Raw genomic sequence first — 13,888 nt, 5'->3', positions numbered from 1 at the left:
TGTATTTATCCTACCCATGGATGATCTAGTCATAATAACAATTATTATTGCATATTTAACATCAGTGTCAGTCTATAGAAGGTCCCCACCTTGTGGACTTCCTTTGTGTGGCTCCAGGTTTTTACCTAGGTCTACAATGTCTTCTGGGTCTGTGCTTGCTACTGTAACCAGGGAAATTTCCCGAATAAAGTTCTAACCTAATCTAATACCCATACATAAAACATTTTAGTACATGTCACTAGAATTAGCACAAATCTGACTTATATTTTACCTTATTTTTCTAGTCTGATGAATGTCTCGCTTGAGGTCCCCCAGTTTCACTGCTTGTTCTTCTGTTTGCACACATTCCGACAGCCATTCCACCTTAAAAAGATGCACACTTCTTTTTTTAGTCTGGTTTGGGTCAGTCGATCTATCACATTCACTTTATCAGTTGGCTTTAGCCTCATGCAGTACTGTCAATCTTAGCATTACTATTTATGAGCGATGACTTGAGCTTTACTTATTATTAATATTATTTTTAAACTGTGAAAGCACCTTTTTAAAACCTTTTAAAAATTACTTTTCAAGTAATAAAAAGATGCTCTCACTAAAAATCACATACTTCCAATGTTTGTATAAAAGACTGATGTTGAAACATATGCAGATATAGATGACTTTGTTCGGGCTGCTTTCATAGTGGAGAAATGTTAAAAATGAAAAAAAAGAAACTCATGTTGTCTGTTTAGAAGGAGGAATTAGTCACTAATCGCTTTCCTGAAGACGACTTGCTCGAGGGTTTGGAAAATGTGTTACATTTAGCCAACAAATCACTAAGTTGTCACACAGAAGTGCTTTTGTAAATGATCTCTGTGTTCACTGGAACAGGAATGGATAGTGTCACCTAGTGGTATTTGGTTGTTAAAATTAATTGGGTTGGTTGAAAAATATCACTGTAGTCTGAGGGGAAGGTATTCTTGTTGGTAGTTGTCCCTAACATATATATTTTTTTCATTTTCTGCTCCACTGATGTCCACATTGTTGTGATGCCATTGAAATGAGTTAAAAGGGTTGATGGAGTGCTTAGGCAAATGGTTCAATGGTAGCCAGAGGCATAGCTCAAATAAGGACTATGTTTACACAGGCTTGAGTGGGAAGCGGTTGCACTTTCAGCCAATTGCCTATTGTTTTTTGTTGGTACTCTAAGTGTCACAGTTTAAATGTCAGGGTAAGGGTTTCAAAATGTTTTTCATAAAGTAGATTCCGAGCTTAAATGCCAGACAGTTCCTTTTCCCACCCCTTAACGTAATGTGTCAAAACTTAATTGTTAGGGTGTCAAACTAGAGTAGAGCAGGTCAGTGACAGATTTTTAAATTACATTATAGACATTGTAAGAAAGAAAAACAATAAGTCCTTTAAAACAGGGGCGCTTATTACGTGGATTGACAAGATACTAGGATTTGATCCAGTCTGTCAGTTTCCTTCAGGCCTGAACAATGTATTGTTTTACTGTGACATCGCAATGTGCCCAAGGTAGATCGCGGGAGATTGACTCCTTGAAAACTAGATCTTGGTACAAAAACGTTTGGGAACCTCCACTTTTGAGGTTCAGGTTACCTACACAAAATGAATTATTTTTGTGTTGAACTTAAAAAAATGATGGTCGACATTGATACTGATTTCTTTCTCAGGTTATGGACTGTCATCAAAATTGATGTGCAATGTCTGGGACTTTCATGAACGGAGATTTTCCTATTTGAAAGAATACGGTAAGAGTGTGAGGCAGGCTGGGAGGGAGCGAGCATTGGTCTAGTGATGTGCGCTATGTCGGGATGCTTAGCTCTGCAGCGGTGACTGTCGAGCTAACCACTTGTGAGCCAGCACCCCCCACCCCACCCACACCGGCTGCGTGCCTGCCTAAACACGCCGCTCTTTCTCATTCGTCCGCCACCCCAGCGGACGCCTATAACTGCACTCGCTCTCTACAGGTTTCCGCCGGAGCAGGTCGGGATTTCCTGCCGGTGTGAGGATTCTCTGCTTTCTGGACCAATAGGGAAAAAAGGGGGAGAAGAGGAAGACGAGTGCTGGGTGGTGGCTGAGAGGAAGATCTGGGAGTGACCCTACTGTCCATCAGGTGTGTGACCAATAAGCTGACTTTATTTAAAATACATGCACTGCATCATCTTTTGTACCGTGTATAAACTTTAGATAAGAGGGGTGCAACCTTGTAAGTCTCGTCATTGATTTACGATTAATTTACAAACAAAATTTTCAACAATGTGATCCAATAAGACTCATGTTTCAAACTATACATTTTGGACTTTTGTTCTTGACTTTGACTTACGATGATTTTAGCAGGTTATTTCCACCAAATGTCTATAATTAAAGAAAGATGAAAATATCCCCGCATCATCCTTTATATTACGTTAATTCTATTTGCAATACTTGTCACTACCGCTATAGGAATTCTGTGATTGCCTGTCTCATTTGTCATGCCTTGGTATAATGACTTTCTTGTTTTTATAACTTCTCAGCACCAACTGTACAATAGTAGCCAGCCAGTGGTGCATGCAATGCAGAGATGCAGTGAGGAGAATATAAATAAGGAAGATGATGATATGGGTGTTGTGTCAGTTCGGTGATGCTGATGGACGTGTTTGTTCTTAATGGCTTGTCGTACTCTAGTGGGGGCGAAATCTGATATCAATCACTGCATGGCTGGGCTGGGCTGCCTTGCTGTTTCTCTGGCAGCTTCTGTGCGTTCGAGTGAAGGAATGTGCTCCACATCGGCACATAACACCTCACACTAGCCCTGTAGGAACTCATAGTAGGTTTCGTGCTTGCCATCTAAATCTGAACTCCCCGAACGCATCCCGCAGGCTACTCGGCCGTCATTTCTTAGTCTCAATTGGCAACACGTCACTCTGACTGTTCTTCACTTTATTCATGAGACATCTTTACTCTTGTCTAAGGAGACATATGAAGGTGATGCGGGGGCCCGCAAAAGCTAATCAACACGTTGCACCCATACCAATCTGTAACATAAAGAATCACAGGGGTTCTGGTACTTATCCTAGCTAACTAAAATGGTTTCCATTCAATCACAGGCCAATAACCTTTCACACACACACATTTGCATATTTGGAGAATTTTGGGTGTTCCATCAGCCTATTGTGCATGTTTTTGAGGTATGGGAGGATGACCTGGAGAAAACCCACAGAGACACGAAGGCAACATAGAAACTTGACACAAAAGGAGAGAGATTGAGTGTATCTATTCAGGTGGCAAGTGTGACTCAGCCTAATCCATTCCAGTGCCTGTGTGACTCAGCAGCACTCACCCACACTAGATTAAAGGGAACCCAAAAGATAATTAAACATTTAAGCACCACTACGGATAGCCATAAATTATTTTTTGTCGGAGGAAATCTTGTTTGAATGTGTTGAGGAGAAAACAACCTGAGACGGTTCATTGGAAATCCAGTGTGACCTTCTTGCTCCTTGTGAGGGAATAGATGTTGTCCTAAGAAATATCTTAGCAGGCTTCCGAGCATCATTCACCATTGTTTGGTGTATCATTGTGGCATCAAATAGGTGCTCAATAGGCTTCATATCTGGGGAATGGCCATTCCAGTGCATAGCGTTTCATGGAGTAACCGCTGGCTGACACATCCCAGACACGGGGTATGGGTATTGCCATGCATCAGTAGTAATCCATCCGTTGTTATTCTCCTTTAGCTCCCTCCACATCTCCTGGTATACTATCCTAACTCATGCCAACATTCAGGTAACAAAGCACTTCAATATTATTAGTGAGCTGCACTAGTTTCTACACAATTTATGTTAATTGCAGACCCCTACCCAAAAGGTGGCGTTCCTATAGTTGTCCATCCATTCCATCTGTTGTCCGACCTATTCACTCACTGGCTGATATCCCAGTAGTGTTATTGAGTTTGACCTTTCATTTTTTTTTAGCAGTTTATATTGCTACGTTGCTGAATATGAACTACTCTCGTTGGTACTGTCCTAGAGTGAATACAAGCGGTGAAATTACATTTTCACGTCTGCATTTGCAATATGGTGGTCGTCGAATCAGCACGAGCCTCTTGTAACACCACCACCGTTCCAGCGTCATTTGTTAAACTGAGAGGGGAAAATCCAATTACACCAGTCTCGCATCGTCTGCCTCTCTACGAAGCAGCGTTTTGATAACTTTGATTGCTCAGATCTGCTTCAATCACAGGATGCGCCCACAATGATGTGATGGCGTGACGGCCGTGGCGTTAAGTCGTGGACTTGGCGTGGGTCTTGGCATTGTATATCCTTAAAGGAGAATCCTATTATTTTTTTTCATGTGAATCCACCGTGAATGGCGCTTTGTAGATAGATGCCTTGTATGAATGAGCAATATAAATGCACATATTTCTTTGTTGTGGAGCATATGCCACCATATTAATGCACATATTTATTGTATGTCCTTTTTGTGTCCTTTAAAGGATCCTCGGTTGTGGTAAATAACAGTACAAAGGCAATGAAAACGAGGAGGGCTTTTCCTTCTCCCTTCGCTGCTGTAATGAGGGCTCATTTATCTCCATCTTGGTGCAATCTCATCATTTGGGATTGCAGCAGAATGAGGATGATTGCATGTATTATATTTAGGGCACGGTCGGGTAGCGGGTGTTTTTATGCTCGACAATGATTGTTTAAGGCTTACAAATGCTGTGCCTGTTGATCTACCTGTTGTGTTTGATTAAGGGAGAAGTTAGAATGGGTCAAACAGGATACAAAAGAAATTGTTTTTTAATACTTTTGCACTCGGTGGTCGAGTAGTAAACGCGTCAGCCTCACACTTCTGGGGTCGAGGGTTTGATCCCAGGTGGGTGCTGACTGTATGGAGTTTGGATGTTCTCCCCAGGCTTGCGTGGGTTTTCTATGGGTACTCTGGTCTAAATTGCCGATAGGTATGAGAGTGACTGTGTATAGTTGTCTGTCTCCTTCCGCCCTGCGATTGGCTGTCCACAAATTCAAGGTGCCAATAGTTAGGTGGGATAGGCTCCAGCACCCACGGAAGAAAAAAAAAATGCGAAGAATGGGATTTTACTGTGAAAAATATTTCCATAGGTGAATTTAAAGGGTTTGAAGATAAACTGTATCACGCCACCATTTTCTTCCATTTGGTTAAAGGTTAAGTAATGTTATGATGAGCTTCACAACCCATATGCAAGGTCCAGCCTCCATTTGAGAGCATCTGAGAGCTCTCGGGAAACAATGCTTGGCCATGACCTTGGTCCGTCACCGTGCAGAGTCGCTGATTGCTGCTTAACTCTGACAGAAAGTGCCATCACCTAATTTGGTGAAAGGCTTTTCCTCTCCTCTTCAGATGAAGAGGGTGATTACCCTCATAATGTTGGTCTGGAAAAGGTAACTGAGATACCACACGTGTGAATATCTGGAACTTACACTTGACATTGTGTGTTAACAGATCAAGGTTTGTTTGAGTCTAACATTAAACGTCAAGCTTTAAAACTCAGTTTTTGTTGTTCTAAGAATGTCCTTGAGTCACACTTTTTTTCTTAGAGTGCCTGGATGAGCAAATTGTATAGATTGATATATATCATTTCTCTAGTTCTGGCTGCCATAACAAAAGAATAAACTGTTACTTACATTTCAATGACTAGTTTTATTGTTGTGACTTATAGCTACTTCTGAGTGACTCAGACAGAAATACACTAATTCTTTAGTGATATATTTAATATGTCATCTTTGTGTCTCTCTGTGTGTGTGTGTGAGACATATTTTATTCCCTTCTTACACGTCTTAATGTGCTTAGGGATGCTTTGCAGGTGATTGTCAGCCAGTGATATTAGTGTGAGTGTAATAACTCTGATGTTTTGGCTCCAGAGAGTCACTCCTCGGCAATCACATTTAGTCAACACAATCACTATCCTGCCCGCCACTCGGCGGGACACAAGACACACGCACCATTTTTCATTTCCTTCTGAGCGTCATCAGCACCGCTATTTGTCGTCGCGGTGAATCCATTGGCTGTGTCACGTAGGGCTCTTACAGTGAGGGGAATGATTGTGTGGCTTTTTATTGTTGCGTTTGTAGCCACTGCAGCATCCTTGTTTATTTGTGTCTGAGATGAGACAGGCAAGTAATAAAACGCTGCTTTTTTTTGTCAGAGTTTGTCATCGTTCTAAATCATGCAAGTTCTTTCCTTCTCCTTGAACAAAATTGTTGACCATTCACTTCATTTACAGCTCAGACTCGCGGCTGAAATATACTTTCCCCATTCATTTTCCTTACCGTTTATCCTCAGAAGGGTCACGGAGTGGTCAGGAGGTTATCCCAGGTAACTATTGGCGATAGGACATCTTGAATTGCAGGCCACAAAAGGACAGACAACCATTCACACTCATACAAAGGGGCAATTTAGAGTGTTAAACCAGCCTAACAAAATATGTTTTGGAATGTGGGAGGAATCTAGTGTACCCATAGAAAACCCACACAGGCCCCCAGGAGAACATGCAAGCTCAGGCAGGTCGTAACCCATCGGGGATTGAACCCTCGATCTCAAAACTGTGAGATGGAGGTGCTAACTAAAACTGCAACTGAAACTGAATACCAAAACAAAGCCATACTCTTTGAAATCAGCTAATTAATGCATTGAGTGTCAGGTATGATTTAAAAACAATGTGCGTCTTGCTCCTGACCCACGCAAACCTTGACCTGGACTCTCATCCAATATCAATCAAAAGCAAAAGGTTTAGCCCCTGAAAACTTCAATCTCCCTCCTGAGAATTGAAGTTCAGGTGTCAAAAATCAATACGATTCTGGGTTTTGACAATGAATAATGCCTTTAAATCTAAAGACTGGTCGAGGCAACGAAAGAACATCTCCCACTAGCATCATGGTGAAATCGAATTTAAGAAATCAATATTGTTCTTTCTTTGGGACAGAAGGCAATAGGTGAAGATCGATTACAAAATGATTACTGGTATAAAGTGCAGACAAAAACAGGACAAACCTTGACCTTGCTCAGTTTCTTTGGTAATCTATTGTTCCACTGTAAAAGGGTATCTTTAGCTGACATTAACAATTTGTCAATTAATATTTGAGTAGAATCCAAAGAAACTTTCTTTTTTTTTCCATTTTAAGAGGTCTGACATTACTTAGCAAAAATACACAATTGATTGGATTGATTGGAGCTGCCAAGTTATTACTTGAGAGGCTTAATGACGGTATTATGTCATTTAATTCCAGTCTCAATCTATTGAAATCTGGAATGGGTGATTGAAGACATTTTGAAATATGGAAGATAAAAGATGATGGTTGTTTAATTCCACACTTGATGGGTGGGGAGGCATCTTTTTGTAGATACAGTAAAATTAACAAGATTGTATCTGTGTCAGTCTTTCTGGATTTATTTGGAGACTTTGGTCAGAGGAAAAGGGAATTGGTTATTTTATGCCCTAAAATTGTTTAAAATATGATAATAGCATGATTGTGAGTGATCAAAGATGATTACATATTTTTTTCTGACAATCTACAGGACTCAAATGGTTTGTTAAATTTTCAACAAGTATTTTCCTTTACAATTTTCAAGTTTTTCAAAAGAAAATGTTTTACCGCTGTACAGGTTACAAAAAAATAGTTTTCTAGTTAAGTGTGTACCTCTGACTAACATTGGTATTTTTATAAAATGATTTTAAACATAATTTTCAGCAATTTTTTTAAACAGCTTTATCTCCATTCAAGCCAATTTACTCAAACCACTGTATTGTATAGTTTGATTTGATGGCTGGGACCAAGAGAAATGCGGTGTAACAGCATATGTGGGGTAACCTAGGTATTCTAGTATTGACAAATTTCTAGTACGTATTGCCAATTGAAAAGTTAATTTTACCTTGAATCCTCTCATTGGGTTAGGGTTAGGCTCCAGTGTAATCCAGTTCCTTCTCAGTGGTGCACCATCTGAGTATTAAAGGACAAAGCACAAATGAGGTTAAAGAAAGTTTGTGTGAAATATCTGCCGTGCTGACATTTCAGATAAAGCCGTGGGGCTGCAGTGGTGGCCCTGGTGGAAGCAGGGAAAAAAAGAATGAAGTCAGTGAGGGAAATGGAGCGAGAGGACTATATAGCTGAGGTGGCGGATCGATAATATGCCCTCTGATCCATAACATTAATGGGAGGGAATACGTTATTACTGTTAAGAGGCGTTAGGTGGGGACGGGGCGCGCATGCACACACACTTATAGTCATAGGACCATACATCATATCTGGGCGGCTGGCCAATGAATATCCTCCTCTCCATTCTTTTAACCTTGGAAAACTCTGCAGAGCTCCATCACCTCCTTCTTCCTCCTCTGTCCATTTCATCTTCTGTCCTAATATCCTGATTGAAGCGCTCACCTCTCGGCGTGGTGGTTAATGAGCAGCAGAGGCCTGAGTACGGTGCGCTCAAGCGTGGCTCAGACCCAGGGACACTTCTTTATCAGCCAGTAAGCTCGGCGTAAAATATTCCTCAGGTTTCAGGTTATTGCGGAAATGAGCAGAAGGGATGATGAATGGTTAAGATAGGTAAGGTAGGTTCTGGGCTCAAATCTTTCAGCTTTCAGGCTCGCGTGTACTCTTGGTACTCGGAAAGCCCCCATTTACATAAGTTGAGAAGTTTGTTGGAGACTAAATGGGTATGACTATAAGTCATATGTATGGGATTCATACATTTTTCAGTCACAAGGAATGAGACTTTTTACTTTGTTGTTCAGGTTAACATTGAACTTGACTCAGTTCAAAATTTATGTTAAAAGACAAACTTTGCTTTGATTGCATACAATTGTCACAAAAGCATGACAGTGAAAAAATTCTGAAATGATAATTCTTTTTTTCTGTCCATGAACTGTTTCAATGTGCATATCTTTCGTGTCACAGACACATTTTGTTCACCCTGAATTGCATTGTGAACGTCTACACAAATGAGAATGGAATTAACAACAAATATGAACTTTATAAATCTGTTCTGAATGTAGTCTCATTCTCATCTCATTTTCTGTACCGCTTTATCTTCACTAGGGAGTCACAGGGGGTGCTGGAGCCTATCCCAGCTGACTTCGGGCCAGAGGCACGAGGAGACGGACTACCATTTACTCTCACACACATACCTAGGGTCAATTTGGAGAATCCAATCACTCTACCATGCATGTTTTTGGAATGTGGGGGGAAACCGAAGTACCTGGAGAAAACCCATGCAGGCCCAGGGAGAACATGTAAACTCCACACAGGAGGACCAATCAGGGTGACATATCCCTGTGAATGTAGTCTTAATCCACAATTTGCCCCTCCCATCAAGTGATCTTTGGTTTTGCTGCCCTAAGTTTCATCTTCAAAAACGAATTTGAATGAACTAATATGGCCTGGCATTCTATAAATGTTCTACTCCGATAGAACGCTTTGGAGCTATCGTCTTGTCATCTGTGCAATGTTGCATCTGACAAGCCTACAAATAATTAATCAGCCCTGACATGAAGCAAAAAAAAAATGGCCTCAGAGGCTTGATGCCAATATATACATCTCTAGAATAGTATATCATATAAATTTCCTTTCAATGCATCCATGAATTTTTAGTTACTGTCCTCAACAAAGAGAACAAGATGAAGAACAAGAACAAAGTGAATGACCTACTGAGCCCGCCATTGGGAGTTGTAAAAACAATCAGACATAGACCCACCTTTTCTTTGATGTTACTCCTTGTGGGCACGGAGTGTGTCACATATAAAAAAAAACCTTGCTTGCATAGCAGAGTAGAACTATACTAACTCAATCCTAAAGCAAGAGGAATGGATGCAGTTTTTCTTTTGTTTTACTTCCACCACTAATGGCTGATTAATTTTCCTCACTTCTGCCAAAAAACATTGGAACCATTGCCCCTCAATTAACTCAATAATGAACCCAAATCTAAAGTTGCATCACTGCAGTTTCTATTTGCATCCCAGCAGCAGAGGGGCAGAAGGGTACACTATGAATATAAATATGGACGCATGAATGTTTGCGCAGCTGTGTGTACCCGCGTCACGTCGACGTGTTGTTCATTGCCATGCGATGCAGCAGTTTTGTGCACTTTGAATACAAAACGACCTCCCCCTGATGTGCTGTGCGTCATAAACTAGCGCCTAGTATCCTTTGACTGTGCGGTACAGTTGCCAGAACTGCGGGTAGCTGCACTACAAGCAAATTAAACAATCACACATTTAGAATTGAACCACCTTTGGAAGAGAATCCAAGTCCAAGGCAGAATTTCTGCTGTATTGGATTGTGATGCTTCTGTTGTAGGACATAAATAGTGTAGATCTATCACCGTCACATGGGCCCTTGGGTGCCGGATTGTCATGTTGAGCCCGATTTACAGAGAGAAAGATGGGTTGTATTCGGTGTCTGGTGCCAACTCTGTGCCTTTATCTGTAAACCACAGATGAGCATAAAACAGGACTTAAAAAGATGGCCCTCTGGACGGAGTGGACGCCAGATCGAGACAGTCTTTCTGGCGCAGTTTTGATGAAAACAAGCTCGTCACATTTGTGTTTTTTCTATGGGAATGAAGCTGAGCGCTTACCTTTTTTTATATATAATAAATAACTATTGAACATAAAACAAGTTATAAAGTTACTCGTTAAAATTCTTTATGTTTATGAGGTCACACGTTTTTAAACGATGAAACCCAAAACTGTCCTGCTTGTTTTTTATTTAATTATTTTGGGTACACTTTCACCTATTTTACATACCACAAATAACTGCGGTAGATTTCACATTACGAAGCCAACGCGGCAAAAGTGAAAGTGTTTTTTTTTTAAGTAAAAGTGTCTTTAAAAAATGTTTTTTTCTATCCATGTCTGCTCTTGGCGACCGTTCCTTGACTCCTACGCAAAGGCTTTTCACTCACGTTTCCTATCTGGTCTGCCTTTTCCTCGCCTCATATCTGCAACCGCACGTTGGACAGATGGAGTGCTTTTATTTTGCCCAGTTTTTCTGCCTCGGTGGCGATACCGAAAGTCCCATTCTGCTGCCTGCGTGCAAGATAAATCAAAAACATTTTTCTACACTTGCGATCAATGCCCGGGACCTTTCTTTTCCCCCTCCGCCATGAGCACCCATACAAATATACCACAGAGCTGAGAATCTTTACTGCCTTATGCTGCTTTTATTTTATTTTTTTAAGCCTTCTTCCACTCGTCCACTCTAGCGGGGGGAGGATTTGCATCTCATTAGCATTTCATGACAGTTTTAATAGCATGAACCCCATGCCCTACACACAATAAAGGGTTAAGATAGTGGTTTCTCTACATTTTCTCCCACACTCAATGTGTGACAAGCCTGTTAGCTCATTGGCTGCCATTGACGGTAATGGACGAACCATATTGTTTACATTTACATCCCCATCGCATGTGTGTGCATCCGCAAATTCGCATTATACATTTATTTTTCTATTTATAAAAAATAAAAAAAACTATACAATTATATGCAATTCTATGCAATTGATGCAGTGCTTGCAGCACAAATAAGCTTTAATATTAGCCTGAATGAAGCATGTCTATTTAAACCAAAACCCATGCTGAATAAAAAATGTCTGTCTATTCTTACATGACTTGTTACAAATTTCCTTTGAGCATTGCGAGCGTTCGGGTGACGTTTTATATTAGTAGAAGTTTATTAGTTTGCCATCAGTTTTTTGCCATCGCCTCCAACTGGGTTAATGTATTCTGCTCTTCCTTTGGTTTGATTTATATTTAAAGTCTACTCATACATCCTCGCGCCAGTTCAGAGTACGTCACGACCAAACACTGCTGTAATGCGACAAAATACAGGAGTGAGGAGGAAAAATATGTCATGCATTATGACCAATGTTCCCTCAGATTTTTCATAGTATCTGGGACAGTGGTCCTTAACCTGGGTTCGATTGAACTGGCTGCAGATGGTCACGTGACATGGCTTTGCCAAACAGTCCTGTGAGAAATTAAGATGCTATCTTGAATTTGGGAAAAAAAATAAAATCACATTTTATTTTACACTAAAATAGAGATCGGTCAATGCACATATGAAACTGGAACAACCGATCTGGGCAAATAAACAACTTTCCTGAGCACATTGACAAGCAATGTGAGCAAAATAAGAAGTGCTGAAGTACCAGTATGACGCATGCTATCAACAGGTGCATTTATACTACTCATGCATACATAAAGCATCTTAATAAATGAAGATTTAGGATATGAACAAATCTAGCTTACCTTATTTTTCACGTCTGGTCTTGAGGTAGTCTGGTTTCATTAAATGTCTATGCTTTCCCTTCGGAAAAGTCGCTCCCAACTTATACCTTCGCTGCACGTTTTGCAGAACATACCTTTCCACTCTAGAAAAAACTAAATATATGTCCTACAGTTTCAACGCTTTTTCTTGTATTTGAACATACACTGACAGCCATTTCAACTTATAAAATGCACAGATCTTCATAACGCTGGTTTGGGGAGTCGGCGTTCACATTCACGTTAGCTAAGTAACTTTAGCCCCATGTGCAAGTGCGGTCAATGACGTGATTGGCTGCGGAACATGATTGCGTGGCATCCAGTGATTGGCTGGACACTTGCCACTCAATGAATTACATAGTATATAATGGTACAGAAAAAAAAGTTATATCCTCCTGACGACCAGGAGAAACAATGTTTTCCAATCACATTTATTTTGAAATTCCCTAATCTATGTGAAGTCATTGGAATACTGCAAAAGAAAGTAATGTCCTCTAAAGAGCACAAAAGGAGTTAATGCAATTGTATGCACTGGGTGGGGGATATTTAGGTTTACAAATGTCTCCTACAGAGGCCAAATTTGAACTACTGGTAGTCAGGATGCTTTATATCCAATATCACTGCACTGCATAGTTTTTCTTGTGCACTGAGAATGTGTGAGTGTGCGACCAGTGCGCAATTGTGCAGTTGCGCATCTTAGAGGGAACGTTGATTACGACAGACACTGCTTAGCACAGGGGCCATAAACCTTTTTGATGTAAGGAGCCATAAACAATTGTATTCCTGCCATATGCACCCATCAAAAGAGCCACATGTGGCTTCCAAGCCATAGGTTCCCTACCCCTATTAGCATTTTTATGTTTTTTTTGTCTCATCGGAGGTAAGATGGCAAACGGCCCGTTATGTTTTACTCATTCAAGACACTTATTAAGGTCTACCTTTACATTCAGCACCATGAAAAAAAACGTCACCAAAATATTTGTTAGGAATTGCCCATTTATGTTGATTAGGTTGTCCAGAGACAATCACATGGCACAAACTGGGTAGTATCTACTAGGTGGCTGCTCACCAAGGAAATTGTATCCAATGTGGTCAACAGGGCGGAAAATTATATTTGTTAATGTAAATTCACATCAATCTGTCTGTGACGATTTTGAGATAAAGCCTCTTTTTCTTATTTTTCAAATTGCTTCTTTGTGCTGTATCTCCTGAGGAGCATGATCCTGGAAAGAGGAGGCTTTTTCAATTAGGACGCTTCCCCCCTGAGCATATGAGTGCCATTCTCCACCACACACACTTGACACACATTGGGGTGTGTGTAAGTGTGTGTGTGTGTGTGTGTGTGTGTGTCTGAAGATAATTTGGGATCCTTTCCAATTTCACACTTGTTAAGTTTCCATGTAAAAGGCAACATTTTAGAAGGACGCCTGCGGGTTGAAAGTGTGTGCGTCACTAACGCACAGATACGGTAATAGCGACTGAGCATTGGGGATATCCACCATTCATGACTGATTGCCAACTTATTGATATGCAAATGCGTGGAAATTTGGATCATCGTTTAGTGATATGTCACGGTTTGTGTTTGTTGGTGGTTTCCATCTTGTTTCTTCCTTT

At 40.6% G+C, this 13,888-nt stretch overlaps 1 protein-coding gene and 1 long non-coding RNA gene across 2 annotated transcripts in view; one reads left to right on the top strand and one right to left on the bottom strand.

The window, feature by feature from the left end:
• Positions 1 to 240: 240 nt before the first annotated feature.
• Positions 241 to 12,520, bottom strand: LOC144196602 (uncharacterized). The gene is made up of 3 exons (XR_013326361.1): positions 12,260 to 12,520; positions 7,888 to 7,955; positions 241 to 363 (listed from the first exon to the last, which is right to left on the bottom strand). It is a non-coding gene; the product is annotated as an uncharacterized LOC144196602 (long non-coding RNA).
• Positions 1,852 to 13,888, top strand: part of dab1a (DAB adaptor protein 1a) — a 156,165-nt gene continuing 144,128 nt past the window's right edge. The window contains exon 1 of the mRNA XM_077716932.1: positions 1,852 to 2,113. The gene's annotated coding sequence lies outside the window, so the exon portion shown is untranslated. The remainder of the gene's footprint in view (positions 2,114 to 13,888) is intronic.

The sequence above is a fragment of the Stigmatopora nigra genome, chromosome 5 (assembly GCF_051989575.1).
Source record: "Stigmatopora nigra isolate UIUO_SnigA chromosome 5, RoL_Snig_1.1, whole genome shotgun sequence".
NCBI classification, from domain to species: Eukaryota; Metazoa; Chordata; class Actinopteri; order Syngnathiformes; family Syngnathidae; genus Stigmatopora; species Stigmatopora nigra.
Note: the sequence above shows the minus strand (reverse complement) of the source record. Positions and strands in the feature narration are given on the sequence as shown.